This window comes from Bombus pascuorum, chromosome 3 (assembly GCF_905332965.1).
Source record: "Bombus pascuorum chromosome 3, iyBomPasc1.1, whole genome shotgun sequence".
In the NCBI taxonomy this organism is placed as follows: Eukaryota; Metazoa; Arthropoda; class Insecta; order Hymenoptera; family Apidae; genus Bombus; species Bombus pascuorum.
Genome location: NC_083490.1, coordinates 5847172 through 5861809, shown reverse-complemented (window position 1 = coordinate 5861809; position 14638 = coordinate 5847172). Strand labels below are relative to the sequence as shown.

The following is a 14638-nucleotide window of genomic DNA, read 5'->3' as shown; positions in this document are numbered from 1 at the left end:
ATCTCTTTCTAGATCTTAATAGACAGATGGAAATGTTTCCAAATTTCAAAAATTAAGAGATCAGATTCTTCGAAGTGGACCAGTAATTTATAATTAAGATAGTTAATTAGCATTGCTGCTCTAGAATGGATTTATAAAGCACTCTTCAATTACAGCAACGAATCTCGTTCGTTGTCTCATGTAAAGTCAAATGGAGCGGCACAATTTGTAATTAGATTCAAGAATGATGGTTTGTACGCTTTGTACCGCGCGCTTTGATTCTAAATTTGAAAATATCGTGTTTGAAAATTAATTAAAAGGGTTGACATCGTATCGAATGGTATCGTTTAATACGCGTTCGTTCCGATTTGCACTAGGAAGATTGGCAATTTAGCAAACCGTTTCGTAGATATTCAGCTGGATTCGTTCGACTTTAACTGCTGCAGGGATCTCGATTAAAATGGAGCCACGTAACTGGTCTGCTTCCAAGCGTTAGAACACTTTGAAATGTCGCAAGAAATGAGCTCGAGCCTGTAGAAACGCGGACAGTGTCGCGGCATTTATATCCGGGACGTAGAAGAATAAAAGAAAATTCATTTAAATTCGCGCGTTAAATGACCTCGTTTCCATTTTTCGTCAACCATCCTTCTTTTTTCTTCATGAATTTATTCCGTCTTCCTTTCGAATAAGAGCATATTTCGCGCATGATTGGCTGTAATTGAGAAATAAAATAGAGCAACGCGTATAGCGATCTTTCCATTTATGTTCGTATTCTGAATTTAAGCTTCGAGTTGCATTTACGCATTGGTTGTATTTATTCTCAATTAGTGACGTCCTTGACCACGTTTTTGTGTAAACGTTCCACAAAGCGGCACGGCGTAGCTGTAGCAATACACACGGACAATGCAATTTAAATAAACATCGCTAATCAGTTGGTGTATCAGTGTAATGTCGTGTAACGAAGTGTAAACAACAAGTTTGCGAAACATCGACTGCCTTCGATGAATTTGTACGCCGGTAACTGGATTACAACGAAACATGTTTGTGTTTCGTTGAAGAAATTAGATTATCACGGGAGAAACTCATCTACGAATTAGTGAACCATTCACCCATTGGTGATTTCGACGGATTGAATACTCGTCGCTCCAGAGTTGGTAAGTTTATAGATTATATGCTTGTTTTTAATATGATAGAGATTGATACCGATAGAGACGCGTATAAAAGCCACCACTTTTAATATTTTTTCATACTGAATCTTTTTTTTTCGCACGCTAATTACCGAGCAGTTTTAGTATAAGATTAAGTATAATTGGAAAACCGAAGGGATATAACAAAGTTATGATATTCCGTTTTATGATATTAAGAGACTCTTGGTTATATCGAAGTTGCTTGAACTCATAGCGTATTACTCGACTGAATATTCCAACTTCAATCTCTGTACATCAAAGGACTTTGGTTGATACATATTTTGCTACGGTTCTTTTATACCTTCTTTAATGAGATAATAAAATTTAGTACGCATTATTTTAGGAAGATTTGTTGCTACGAACTTACAGTCACGTTTAATTTTACACTATATATAGTATAAAATATAAAAGAGCATTTTGTTGCAAAACAAGATGTAAGAATTCGTCAGTGATATATTTTTCAGTATATGGAAATGAAAGAGATAGTCAATAAATTTCAATTCGTCGTTATTTCGAAATAAATGGCAATAAATAAAATAACGAACAAGATATGTATATATATATCGAGGGGAAACTTTTTGAGCAAGTTTTATCATGATTTACTAGTTCGATATCTTGTTCGTTATTTCATTTATTGTCATTTATTTCGAAATAACGACGAATTGAAATTTATTGACTACTTTCTTGATTTTCATATACCGAAAAATATATCACTGACGAATTCTTCTATCTTGTTGGCAACGAAATGATCTTCTTCAAGGTATAAGCACACGCAGTAGCATACGAAATATGAACACAACGAGTAATAGAATTTTTCTTTATGCATCGATCTTCTCTTGTACGAGAGATTTTTATCTTCATTGCTAATTGCGTATCTGTTGTGTACGCAAACGGGGAAAACGTTAAAAGTTAATGTAACAGGAACTCCATGAAGCGTAAAATCAAGCTTCGACGATATCTATGCGTATTTCAATCGATATATAGCATAGTGAAGCGGGTTCAAAAAGAAGACAGCTTGATCGACGTAAAATGTATAAAAATGCAAAACCTTCTGGTGCACGACATGCTTTTCGTTGAAACGTTGAAACGAGGTTTTTGAAAAAAGAGAAGAAAAAAAAAGGGAAAAGGATAGAGAAAAATTTATCGTGTTTTGACCAAATACATTTGCGCCCGGCGCGAGCTGCATTTTTGACGTGCCTCCAAGACGATTTTCATTGAGATCGAATGTGTGAAATATTCATGTCCCCGGAGAGAAATAAAATCCATTTTACGTAGAGCGTCGCGAAACCGAATTTTTCTCCGTTTTTTTTTTCTTTTTTAGAAACTTTTGGAAAAATTAAATACGTTACTTATCTGGTGCTAGTTCCTCGGTTTGTCAGTGCCCCTTTAATGGAAAGAGTTCTTTAAAACCGGGTTAATGTGATCTTAATTAGTTGCATTTCATAAGTGCGCCTGTAAATGCGTAGATACTGAATAAAAGAGAAATAGGTAAACACACAGCGCGGATAATTATTAAGCTTTTACTCGAATATGGTCGTCGAGTAAGCTACCTACGATTGCGGACTTTTTATCAGACGCACGCTACAAAATATTATTTTTCGGCTGCAGTAGCTTTACTATTTATATTACTATTATATTATTATATTTACTATTTACTATTACTATTATATTTACTATTTACTATTTACTTATTTATATTTCCAAGTATAGACAAATGAATCAAACATTCATCGAGTATAATAAACAAAACTGTCGTAAATAGATAAAAATAATAAGCGATAAATAATATAATGTAGCTAGATAAATGAAGTTTTTACGATAAATAGGATAAATCTACGAGTTTAAAGAATCACACGAACGACGCGTACAGATGAATTCTTCGTGATTATAATTCGTTTCGGGGAGTATACGAATAATACAATCAGAAACTATGAAGCAAGATAAATGATAAGGAACGTTAAAAGTGGCGCGAATATAAGCACGGATATGCGAAACTTCGAAGCGTGATTCGGGCAAGGTGTAGGAAATGAAGCATAGAGAAGCCGTAGTACAGAACGTGCCAAGACTATTTCGAAAGAGTTACTGGCAATGCTAATATCGGTAATACCAATACCAACCATGCAACCGTCGCGGTATTTCGACCCTAAAGCTACTGCAACCGTGCACTGGAATATGTCCAACGGATATACTTCAAGCTAGTCTTCTGTTTCCGGAGACTAGGCGATTGTTAAAGACAGAGCTGAATACGCGTGATATACGATTGCTCTACGAGCAATCCCAATTATACTTGTTTTATTTGCATTTCCCTTATCCTGGAAATTAAAGAAATTTTCATCAGGCTAAAAAATAGATGTTATGGAAATTTAGATCGTTGAAAATTCTTACTCGCGTATTAATCGTCGTGCTATACCTACGTGAAAGAATACACGGCTATTATGTATAATATATCGTATAGCTTGGAGTACTGGCGTTCCAGCTTTATCAGTTGTACGCAACTACGTTTTGAAATGCAATAAACTACAGGTACAACGTATTTTCGTATATATTTTTGCGCATAATAAAAGAGTTACAAAGAGTTTGGAGTATTTCATTTTCGTATACTTGAGTTTCGGAGAAGTTCTTTGGCGAGATAAAACATTCGCATGAGATATGGCAAAGAAGTTGTACTATGGAGACGCAGCCAGTATTCATTTTCACGTTCCATTTCCTGATACTCGCTGCATAAGATGCTTTCAAGGGCCATTCAAAGTTTCTGAACATTGCGCTTCTCGTCACACTTTCTCGGCGAAAATAATCCAATTCGATAGCTCTGCGTCATTGATGTAATACCGTTGTCGAAGATATGGGCATTTTTAATAAAATTATGCCAATTGTACCGCGCTCACGTATTTATGTAATTATTTATCAATATATGCAGAGCTATTGGTATTATCTATCGATAGTTATCAAAGTTGCACCTGTCATCGGCGTTTCTCGCAAATTTTTTGAAATGAAATATTTAACATGACTATGATTTTCAACTTTTATCAGGCTATAAATTACGTAAAATTACTTAACGCAGAAAGATAATTGACTATTGGGCATGATTAACGATAAAACGCAAGAGTAAAACATTTCCTTCTTCATTTCACATATGGTGCTAGCTGCAATAATTTCATTACGATATTCCGTTTTCATACAGAATCATAAAAGTACGATTATTAAATCAATATTATTGACATATTATTATTAGACATACTCTACTGTGTATGTATAATATAAACCACAGAACACTTGCTACACTTAGGATAAATGCAAATGGATGTTAAAATTACAAGATCAACTTGATCCTTAGTAACCATATATATCACAAGAAAACTATTTTACGCTACGACCGAAGCTTTTGTTACCTATTCTATTGTTAAAACTTGTATTAAAAGTTGCCAACTGTCCTGTGATTTATGGACGGGGGTGTACGTACTTGTTACTTTATGTTCGCGTGTTGTAGAAACTATATATACCGATAGTCGTTTTGTGGCTTTTAACGGAACAAACAGCGACAAATAGGACTTGATTTAATTTCACTCAGTGTTTTGCGAATGTCCCACGCTGACCAGGACTGAAATTTTCGAGTGACAGCAGGCCAATTTTCAGGAGGGTTCGCCGAGTGGACGACAAACACGCTCTTTTGAATTTCCCTGCCGTTTCCATTCTGCGAAGGATAGCGCCGGTAAGCATCTCGACCGATCGCTCCGCTGTTCGGATTTCAGCTTTTCGGATATAGCGAGGTTCATTGACAACGAGCCTCGAGTTGTTTATCTGTTTCGATCTCTGATCCTCTCGCGATTTCTGATATCGCGTTATACCCTCCCCTGGACTTTTCACGTTCGCTCGATAAATCTAGTCTTTTTTTCACGTTTATTTCGCAAGATTATTTTCACGTAGGAAACGTTAATAAGGATCAGCGGACATACTTTGTCATGTTCGTTGCACGTATAACGGCATTACTTCGTTAGGCTTTTAATGAGAAATTGCGCGTCGACGCGAACACGTGTAATACGATCAATATTTGTGCCAGATCAAAGATCCATTTAAACCCTTTAAAATAAATAACAAAACGAAATGAACTGGTAAAAACTTCTTTTCTACTAAACTTTGATGCTTATCGAACTCTAAAAAATGTGCATCCAATGAAGATTAAATGTTAGTCAAGGAAATAGAAGAAGGCATGGAGGGGGAAATATAAAAGCGAAATATTCGAATAACACGAGACTCTCTAAGATTGTAGATAAATAAGAGACAGAGGGGAACTAAGGCGGGTCATCTTAGTGGAAAATAATACGCAAGATCACGGAATGATTGGCGTATCGCTTCATTGCTGTCTATCTGATCGATCGTGCGCGTTAGACGTCACTTTTGTTCGGTCAAATACATAGCAGCTATAGGTAGGTATAGAAAGGTAGAATCCGTGCGGTAAATGTTGGTGGGTACGTTGGAGAATAACGGAGAGGAAATACGAGGACCTGGGATATCGGGTTGACACGGGAGGAAGGATTTTAATATAAAGTGCCAAGCGTTCCGAGTCCTCGGTTCCAAAGCCTCGACCAGGTTTTGACAGGCGAAAGCGTTCCCGCGTTGGTCGGATCTAGTTTCTTTTCTTTGTCTGTCTTCGATTCCTCGCATCCCTTTTATCATCTTCGTACCAACTCGATTTACGACGTACATAATTAGCGGACTACCAGCCACGTTCCCTCGCTTCGTTCGAAAAATACAACGCTTATTGTAACGTCGTTGGAAAATTATTACGCCATTCGAATGCTCGAAACGATGTCTATCAAATTCGATACACGTTTGTAAACAGTAGCTGGGAGATCATCTCTTTCAGGAAAGAACTTGTATACGTGTACTGTTTCTATAAAATGGTATACACACAGCACGCAATAAATACGATAATACACCTAGCTTTTATGGTTAACCTTTACAGCTTCCGCACCAAGCATTTTAAGCAAGAACAGCCGCTCGTAAAAATCTTTGGATCTAAAGTTTAAACTGGGAAACGTATCCGCGCTTCTGTAACGTTTCGTAGCCGAAGGTTCGATGTTTAAAATGTTGGACCAATCTTCTTTTCTTTCCAGTTGATTAGCGAATTATTATTCTTCGTTTCACTGGGAAACGTAGCTCGTAGCGTCCTCCTCGTTTCTTATTTTCATTTCATTTTCTTTATCTTCGTGCATCGTCTCTTTCCGGATAGCAATCGTCGTTTCCTAATCCTCGATACTTGCTCGCAATCCATCCACGGATCTGGTCTTTCTTCGTCCGATCGATCCACTTATTTTCCATTCCTTGTTGGGGCATGCTCTTCACCTTGCTTCGTTTCACCCAAGTCGATCTCGAAGCGATCTCTACGACGAGTTTCCGTTCGACTTCTGCTATCTTCATCCCGGCTCGACGCCTTCGGGGCTCGATAGCTCGGCCACTCTGAATTACCAATGAACATTCCGATCACGTTGTGCCGCGCATGCTTCTCGCGTTGAACGTTGGCCGAGCGGAGGCCGCTGTAAAAAACAAAGATCGCCAAATGGAAAAAAATGCACGGGAGAGAAACGGGTCGCGTGGAAACGCCGGTTAATTCGATTCCGCAATCTGTATATCTGTTTTTTAATCGAACTTTTTGGCCATGTAACTTTTACCATGGCGTGCGTGCTTCTCCACGCGTTCAACACACGGCCATGTAGCCAGCTGCGCGACAAGCCAGTGAAACACGGTCGTTTTTTCCCTCAAATCGAGCACCGTTAGCCGAAATAAGATTTTTCGAGTAAAAGTGTCACGTTGAAAACACGAACGAAATTCGAATACGGCGAACCGATGGCGTGATTTCTTAATTGGTTTGCGTTTCTTCGAATATTTTCGCACGACTCGTTTTTTACGCATTCGCTGCCTAAATCGCGCGTACACCACTATAAATAGTGTTTCGTACTTTTTTAAATGCGTTCACTGCGTAAGACGCGTGCTCGAGTCGATTGATACTTCTCGATTTTTTGGAAAAGAACGTGTCTGACAATGACAGTCCGCTATCGCTATAATATTTATAATTCTCCTGTTTCGTGTAGCAGTTGAAAGCGACATAGCGAGGTCGTAAAATCGGCCAGGCATTAAAGTTTACACGTTTGATGACCGAAACACGTAAGTCGAGATATTTTAAGGAAGACACGGAGCTTGGTTTCGTTCAGATATTCCGTTCCATGTCAACTACGTATTTCTGTCTTTCAATTCGTACGCAGATCGGCGGTAAAGAGTCGCTCGGCAACTTTAGTCACGGGATGCGTCAGCCCTGAGTGCAACTAGATCAATCGGCATCGTCGTTTAATGTTTCAACTTATGGTCTCGCTATATATAGTCTACAGCTGTAACTTGTACACATATAGATTCGTAATTGATACCGTATCTGTATCGTTTGTATCGAGATTCGTAATTGATATCGTCGTCGATTTACGTACTTCATCCGCAACATGGTTGCGAATAAAAACATTTAGCTGGCTCGTAAATGGATTTTCGTTAGATCCGGACACCGTGGACATACGAAATATACTTCTGAATAATGCGCAGTGACCTGGAGTTGCGGACACGGGAGGAAAGAGGAGCAGCAGGTGCACGGAATGTTTCTCTTGAAAAGAACGAAGTTTCCTATTAAAAATTCATTTTTCATCGGAAATCGAAACTGCTAAAAATTCGTCCGGTGTTCGTACGCTTTCCTGTATGTTACTGGCGCTTCGACGCGAGACACAGGAAGAGGAGCGGAGGAGGCGGAAGTAGAGGAAGAAAGGCAAACTTCTCTCTTTTCCACGCCGACGTTTCCTCAATTTCTGTGCCACACCATGCACCTGCTTACCTGTTACCACATTCCTTTTCTCTCTTCATAACCGATCGCGAAAGCCTATTTTTCACCGATAAAAATCAATGGCACATTTTCGCGCGGCTCGTACGCCAGACACGTCGACATAAAAAGCACTTTCCCCACGAAGCCCCCCGTATTCCTTGGATCTCGTAAGGCGCTTAACCTCTTGACTTTCGTCGCTGTTCTATAGAGGCGCATGGTTTTGCTTCTTCGCGTCGTCGTTTCGTTTTCTTTTTCTTTTGCCGCGTTTTCGGCTTCCTTTCACGAAGATGCCTACCAGTGGCACTCGACCAAACGATGTACGATTCGCGTTCTCACGTGCTTCGTCCCTAGTTTGTCACCAGCAAAGGAACCTCTAGGCACCGATGATTCTTCATCCTTTCGTGCCTCGGAAAAAGCGACGTTCGCTTTCTTTGATCTTTTCAAACTGTGTATCGCGTGTCTCGTCGTGTACTTCAGTTTCGATGATTATTCATTTCTTCTACAAATATGACAAATAAAAATTCTATATTCTGAAACCTAGCTTACGGGAGAATTATTTTTTTATGAAATATAAATCCATTCGTTAATGAGATGTAAATTAAATCGCCGAATTCAAAGGGACGGAGTATCGTAAAATTACATGATACGGTTACCATTGAAATAAGAGACCGCAAAAAGTGAGACACGTAACGTATTAATGTTCAACAGGTGAAACAGTTTAGCATTGTCCTCCGTGCATAAATTTTCGTAAACGTAACACAGTTTCTCGTTTTGTCAAGTATATTTTTAATTATGTTTATCTCGTGCACTTTCACGGTTTAAGGTCAGCTTTTCCTGTGCTCGCACATCTATCGTTTCAAACCCCTTTTTATACAGACACCATATTCGGTTACGACGTAAACGGCGAGGCAAATTATCGGCGAAGTATCGGTCATTTCGCAATATTGCGCTTCACCCCGAATCGAGTTCGATCGCCGCGAATGGTTTCGTAACAATTGTCTTTGTCTCGTAACAATTTCAAGTTTTCACGATGAGCTCTGGTCTTCCGTTGGTTTTTCAAATTACGCGTCGAAATGTTTGGGGCTGGTTTCGTTACATATTTTCGCTCGTACGGTGCTTGACATCGTGCGTCAGCGTGCAGGCTAAATACTTGGAGACTTTTCGGGCGAACGTATTGCTAGGTCAGGGGTTGTTCTCTAGCGGGGGCTGAGCTGCGGCAAATTTTCCGCAAATTTGCCAGGAAATACTCTTTCTAGTCGGCAAAGGGGCGGCCCGTTGGCCAGGATGCCTGGACTTCAATTAAATTCCTGAAAGTTCTCAAGTCCACCGCGTGGTCGCGACGCGGTCGCGGACCGTCCATCCGACGGGAAATTTAATTAAAAAAGTGCAAACACGCAATTTTTCCAAAGTTCTCGCAAATAATTGCTCCTTGACGTTTGGAAGGAGAAGCCAGCGCTTTGTTTGCACGTTGGTCAAATGATATCTCACGGGGATAACGTCTAATCCAATCTTTATCCGATTCTTACGTTCGTAGCCTTGCGTGCTTTTACGTTCTCCAGGACAAGTTTTTCCTTGCGGTTCCGGTGAGAATGTCGCTAGTAAAATTTGTCGTGGTAGCGAGTAAGCAAGCACACAGTTCCGGCAAACAAATCGCTTTCAATCATTCTACCGCGTATATTAATATTTTAAGTGTTCAAAATAATAGGACTATAGTACGTCCAGGCGAGCAATCGATTAATATGCTCGCGAACGTTTGCAAACATTTTGCTTTGAAATATGTCGAAAACAAGGGCGTAAGCCTTCGCCGGTATTCGTCGATGTGGAAGACAATATAGAGTCATTTGTCTTTACCGAACGCGCACAAACGCAAGCGACCATTTTCTTTAATGTATCGGCATTACTCGAACGCTCGTAAACGTTCGCGATTATTTGCTGTCCATCGCGTGTTTCCTGTTTCTATCGAAGTAAATTGCCATTAACGAACGTTCGCAAACATTTTGTTCGACCGATAGATACCTAGCTTTGCAGACTATATTATTGACATCATTTGTTTGTCCATGTCGTTAGCAAATACGACGTATCTACAATTTTTACGTTATCCTTTTTTAAACGAGATACTTTAAATTCCATTTTTTCATACGCAAGTCATTTCATTTACATTATTCATACATATACAATGGTGCTCTGATGCGGTTCAGTCGATCGATTCGCGTCGCTTTACCGCCGAGTATTTCTGTCTTTAATTCCAGCTACTCGAACAAAGGTTAATTGCCATTCGAGGTACGTGTAACGCTTCTGTTTGGTTGTAAAACAATAAGACGCATCGCTGGAGAAAGTTCAACAATGAAGTCCGTTAGCTGGTCTCACTTTCGAACTTTTTGCAGCAAGATGTCGTTCGAGCACTTAACTAAATTTGTGGTCCGACGACTACCAACTTGGCCTCAACCTGGTAAACTTACTGCGCGGTGCTCGAGTTCAAAGATGTGTTAATTTAGACACGTTTCGAGGTTAGACTAGTCGTCAATAGGATTATTTAACTAACTAAACTGAAGAAAAAGGCTCGAAACTACTTTTCAGTCTAGTTCGGAAGATTATGCGAGCGTAACATCGTACACGTAATAAATCCCATTGCGTAATCGCGATGGCATAAAGTCCGATAGAATAGAGACGCGATGGTGTAAGTGCCATTCGCTGTGATCGACGAGGATAATAAAACACGACAGAAAGGGGAAAAAATCGTTGGGAACCGATAACGATTTTATATGGAGTGGTGGAGATGCGAGCGATAGGACGTTTTCGTCGATGAATTTTGCGTGGAAACGTTTGAAATAGGCCGCATTCAATCCAGTCGTAGCGGGAATATTTTCCTTAACGTTCATTCGTAATGTCGATGAAACGGAAAGTTTGAAAGCAATGGCCCGATCGACGAGCGCTCCTTTAAACGCTCGCGAGATTCGTCCGCGAAATTTTCGCAAAATTGCAGACTTCGCTTGGTTTCGCCTACTTCTCTCTCTCTCTCTCGTCCAAAGTCCCCAGGCGCCCAGAAAACTTTTATTTATTTATCCGCGTCACACAGCGATACGGTTCGTCCTCGAGGAATATTATTAAAGCTGCCGGGGTTCCTGTTTGACTTGGAATGGCTGCCGTTGCTCGCTCGCGGGGTCTCCAAACTTTATTTGTATTCTGGCCGCGTTTCACCGCGACGCAATACGTCGAATGAGTGCGAAACAAGCTATACGAATTGACAACTGGGTTAGATACACCGGCTGGTAACGAGCCGCCGTAATGCACGTGCAACCGCACACGAATCTACGTGACGCCTACCATCGGTTTATATTGGCAAGGCGCGCGCGATTCCGCGTCATATCGTGCGCGTTGTCGCGCCAATCACCCGCACCTAACGCTGCTGATCGCTGATCACGCTGCTATTGTTCCCGCTGGATAAAAGTAATTGCCCCCACCGAGAATTGCCGACGATTCGTTAAAAGTAATTGTTTGCGCCGCTTTTCACGCTGGACCAAGCTAATTGCTTGTAAGATATATTTTTACCCGTGATTGGCCGTACGTACCATCGATTTTCACGAGTCAAAGGGAACGATCTCCAGGTATTATCTTTTATCGTTAGCCATTACGTTAAGTGCTTAGGCATATCGATCGCGCAACGATGGAATCTCCTTTGTTCTCTCTTTCTCTCTCTTTCTTTTTCTTTTTCAATTTTGTTCCTTTTTTCATTTTATAATAAGTACACACTTGGAATCTTGTTTCGAAGTTAAAGCTTAAATAACCGTGGAAACGTGCTTGAGCAATTAAAGGCTGCCTTTATGCATGGGTTTTTGAATACTTGAGAAGAAACGCATTTTAAGTTTCATAGGAGGAAGTGGATCCTTTGAAACACGACAAGGAAGTGCTTTAAGTGTACGCGCGCGTCCAAAAATGCGTTCCCCACAGCGCGGAAAGTGTACGTCGTAACCCGTTCTGAAACGTGAGAAAGTAAATAAAAAGTTTTATGCAAACGCGCGTGTAGTTACCCTGTTCGCTGTGCGCGTGTCACATTCGTTGCCCTCTGTCTCGTATTTCTTTGAAGCTTCGTCCCTTAAATCGCGCAATTACTTGCAGTCAAATATTTTTGCCGCCTTTCTCACATACGGCCTCGCTAGTTGTTTGTTCGTGAAACTTTCAATTCCGATTAATTTTATCAAACTCTACGAATCAATGACGACGAACGTGTACAATTTCCAAAGTATCGACCACTTTTCCTCGTATAGAATCCTACGTTTATGATCGCTGGAACATCGATAACACAGGTATCTAGAAAGTTTAATATTCAAGTTGACGATCGAAATACGTAGACCCGCGTTGTTATTAAATTCTCGAGCAACCGCTGGAAAAGTTGTAACAGTTAACTATTCCGAAGTTTTCGGTGAAAGATTTAAAGCGAAGTTTCGCCGCTAATAGCTTGCATCGGAACACGCTGTTTACGGTTCGAGCAAGAATCCTATTTGCATGATCAACTATGTGAATTAACCGTTTGATTACGACCGTAGTAGCTGTGATTCGTAAAACACGTTCTCGAGTCCGAACGATACTGGGCTCTCGCAACTTTGTCATTGTTTCGCGTGCAATTTTAAACCTACGTGAACAATACTGGAATATTGGCATTCCCATGAATCTGGCTCGTCGTCGTTTTTCTTCGATAGACGGCGTTTGACGATGTTGTTTCCACGTACTCCGCGTTTGACGAGTATACTCGTCATCGCTTACTTTTCGCGACACGTTTTAGGCACACCCTTTTGAAACAGGTCGCAGCAGCTAACTGATTAATAATATATTCGTTCTATCGTTGCGTTAATTTAACGATCGATTTTAGAGATTACGTTGGTCATACGGGCTACCTCTCAAGGCTTGTGGTTTACGGCCATGTTGTTTCACGATTCAGGAAGTAGCTAACGATACATTGAATTGCTACGCAAGCCTGAAATTTACATCGCGTTGCTTCCTGGTTGTGTAGCAGCGTGCGTGTCTTTACAACATTTGCACTACGGAATTAATGATGATCGTTGACAAGTTCCGTTGAACACGACAGCTTAAATTAGAGACAGCAGATTTCATAGTGTCATTAATTGGATTATATCTCGATAAGCTACAAATAACATAAATAGTAGAGAAAATGGAAAAAATATTTTGAGGTAGTTTGAGATCGTTTGACTCGAAAGAAGAAGAGTTTCGACTATTCAATGTACATATCGTCTATTATTATATCTCAGCTAAATTTTCATTATGCCATCGACGAACGCGTTATTAGGTAGTTGTAAACGTACGCGGTCAACTTGTACGAAATTTATTTATTTAACGATTATATATATAGGTATGTAAGGATTTGATCGATTTACTGCAACTTCGGTACAGCGAGTTCTCGTACCGTTGTTGGAACATCCGCTTTATCTTGGTATTTAAAACATCCTTATCCAGAGACCTGTCCTGTTCACGAACTCTCTGTTCTTTAAGACGATATCGGATGTAGCACATCCTTGGCCACATGCGGGTTTAATGTTTCTTGCTAGTCATGTTTTTTGAAATATTGCTAGAGATTATATCGTCTTTCGTGAAATATTAATAGTCTCGTGTTCGATGATATATTTTGTAACATTATACTTTATAGTTTACGGAATTTGCATATTAAGAGATTTATAGCGGAATATGTATAGTGAAATACGGGCTGCAGTAACTATATCAAAAAGGTACAAAATTGAGGTATTATATCATAGAATTAATACAAGATAAAATTCACTGATTGATGGGTGGATTAAGTGAACTGACGCAGTAACAAATGCCTACATCATCCTGCACGCGTACGTATGGCATTTGCTTTAAATTTGTTACTCAAGTGCATACTGTCGTGTCACGTTTATCGGCCATGAGTAATGCGATTCGATATTGACGTTTATATCAATGTCGGAGACTCGATCAGAATTAAAAGAATTCGACTTTCTCAAGAATTAAACGTCCCTCGACGCGTTATTTCGTTCCGTGTCCTCTTACTTGTATACGTTTCTTCGTTTTTCATTTCACGTGTATGTACGTGAAGATTGTAACACGCACTGATCGGTAATTTACCTGAAAAATGTATGTAATTTGTGCAAGACAAGATTCGGTCACATTTAGTAGCACCTGAAGAATACCTAACGCCTATTTGATTATTCTGTGGAGAGCCACGGACGGAATGATCGCGGTCCGTGTGTGAAATTAGTGTAAACATTGTTTATGTGTGCTATTATTTGTTAATTGTTTATGGAGGCAAAGGATTAGAGGAAATATCAATCCTCTCTAATCGAAAATTTCATGAGGCCATTTTCGATACGCAGGTATAATGTTTAATCTACAATTTTTCTTACAAAATAGAATGAATTACGTCTTCAAATTGTCATAATCTTCTTCTCTACGACTTGTACGAGTTAAGCTGCTGCCCATGTATTGTTCGATTTCAGGATATCTGCGCACCCCGCTGCTTAGGCTGACCCACTTTCGTTCGTGTAAGGAGGTTTGCTCGCGTGCAGGAGTATTTTGACCGATTTCTAATTGCCAATAACTAAAAAACTAAGCCGAAAACGCAATCTTT

At 39.9% G+C, this 14638-nt stretch overlaps 1 protein-coding gene across 10 annotated transcripts in view; it reads left to right on the top strand.

Moving 5' to 3' along the window:
- Nucleotides 1–14638, top strand: part of LOC132905114 (TWiK family of potassium channels protein 18-like) — a 369444-nt gene that overhangs the window by 75694 nt on the left and 279112 nt on the right. For 5 of the 10 annotated variants that reach the window (XM_060956105.1, XM_060956101.1, XM_060956107.1 and 2 more), the window contains exon 2: nt 764–1133. The exons of 1 other annotated variant lie outside the window; for it this stretch is intronic. The gene's annotated coding sequence lies outside the window, so the exon portion shown is untranslated. The remainder of the gene's footprint in view (nt 1–763; nt 1134–14638) is intronic. 4 more of the 10 variants (XM_060956106.1, XM_060956104.1, XM_060956100.1 and 1 more) reach the window with 1 other exon arrangement.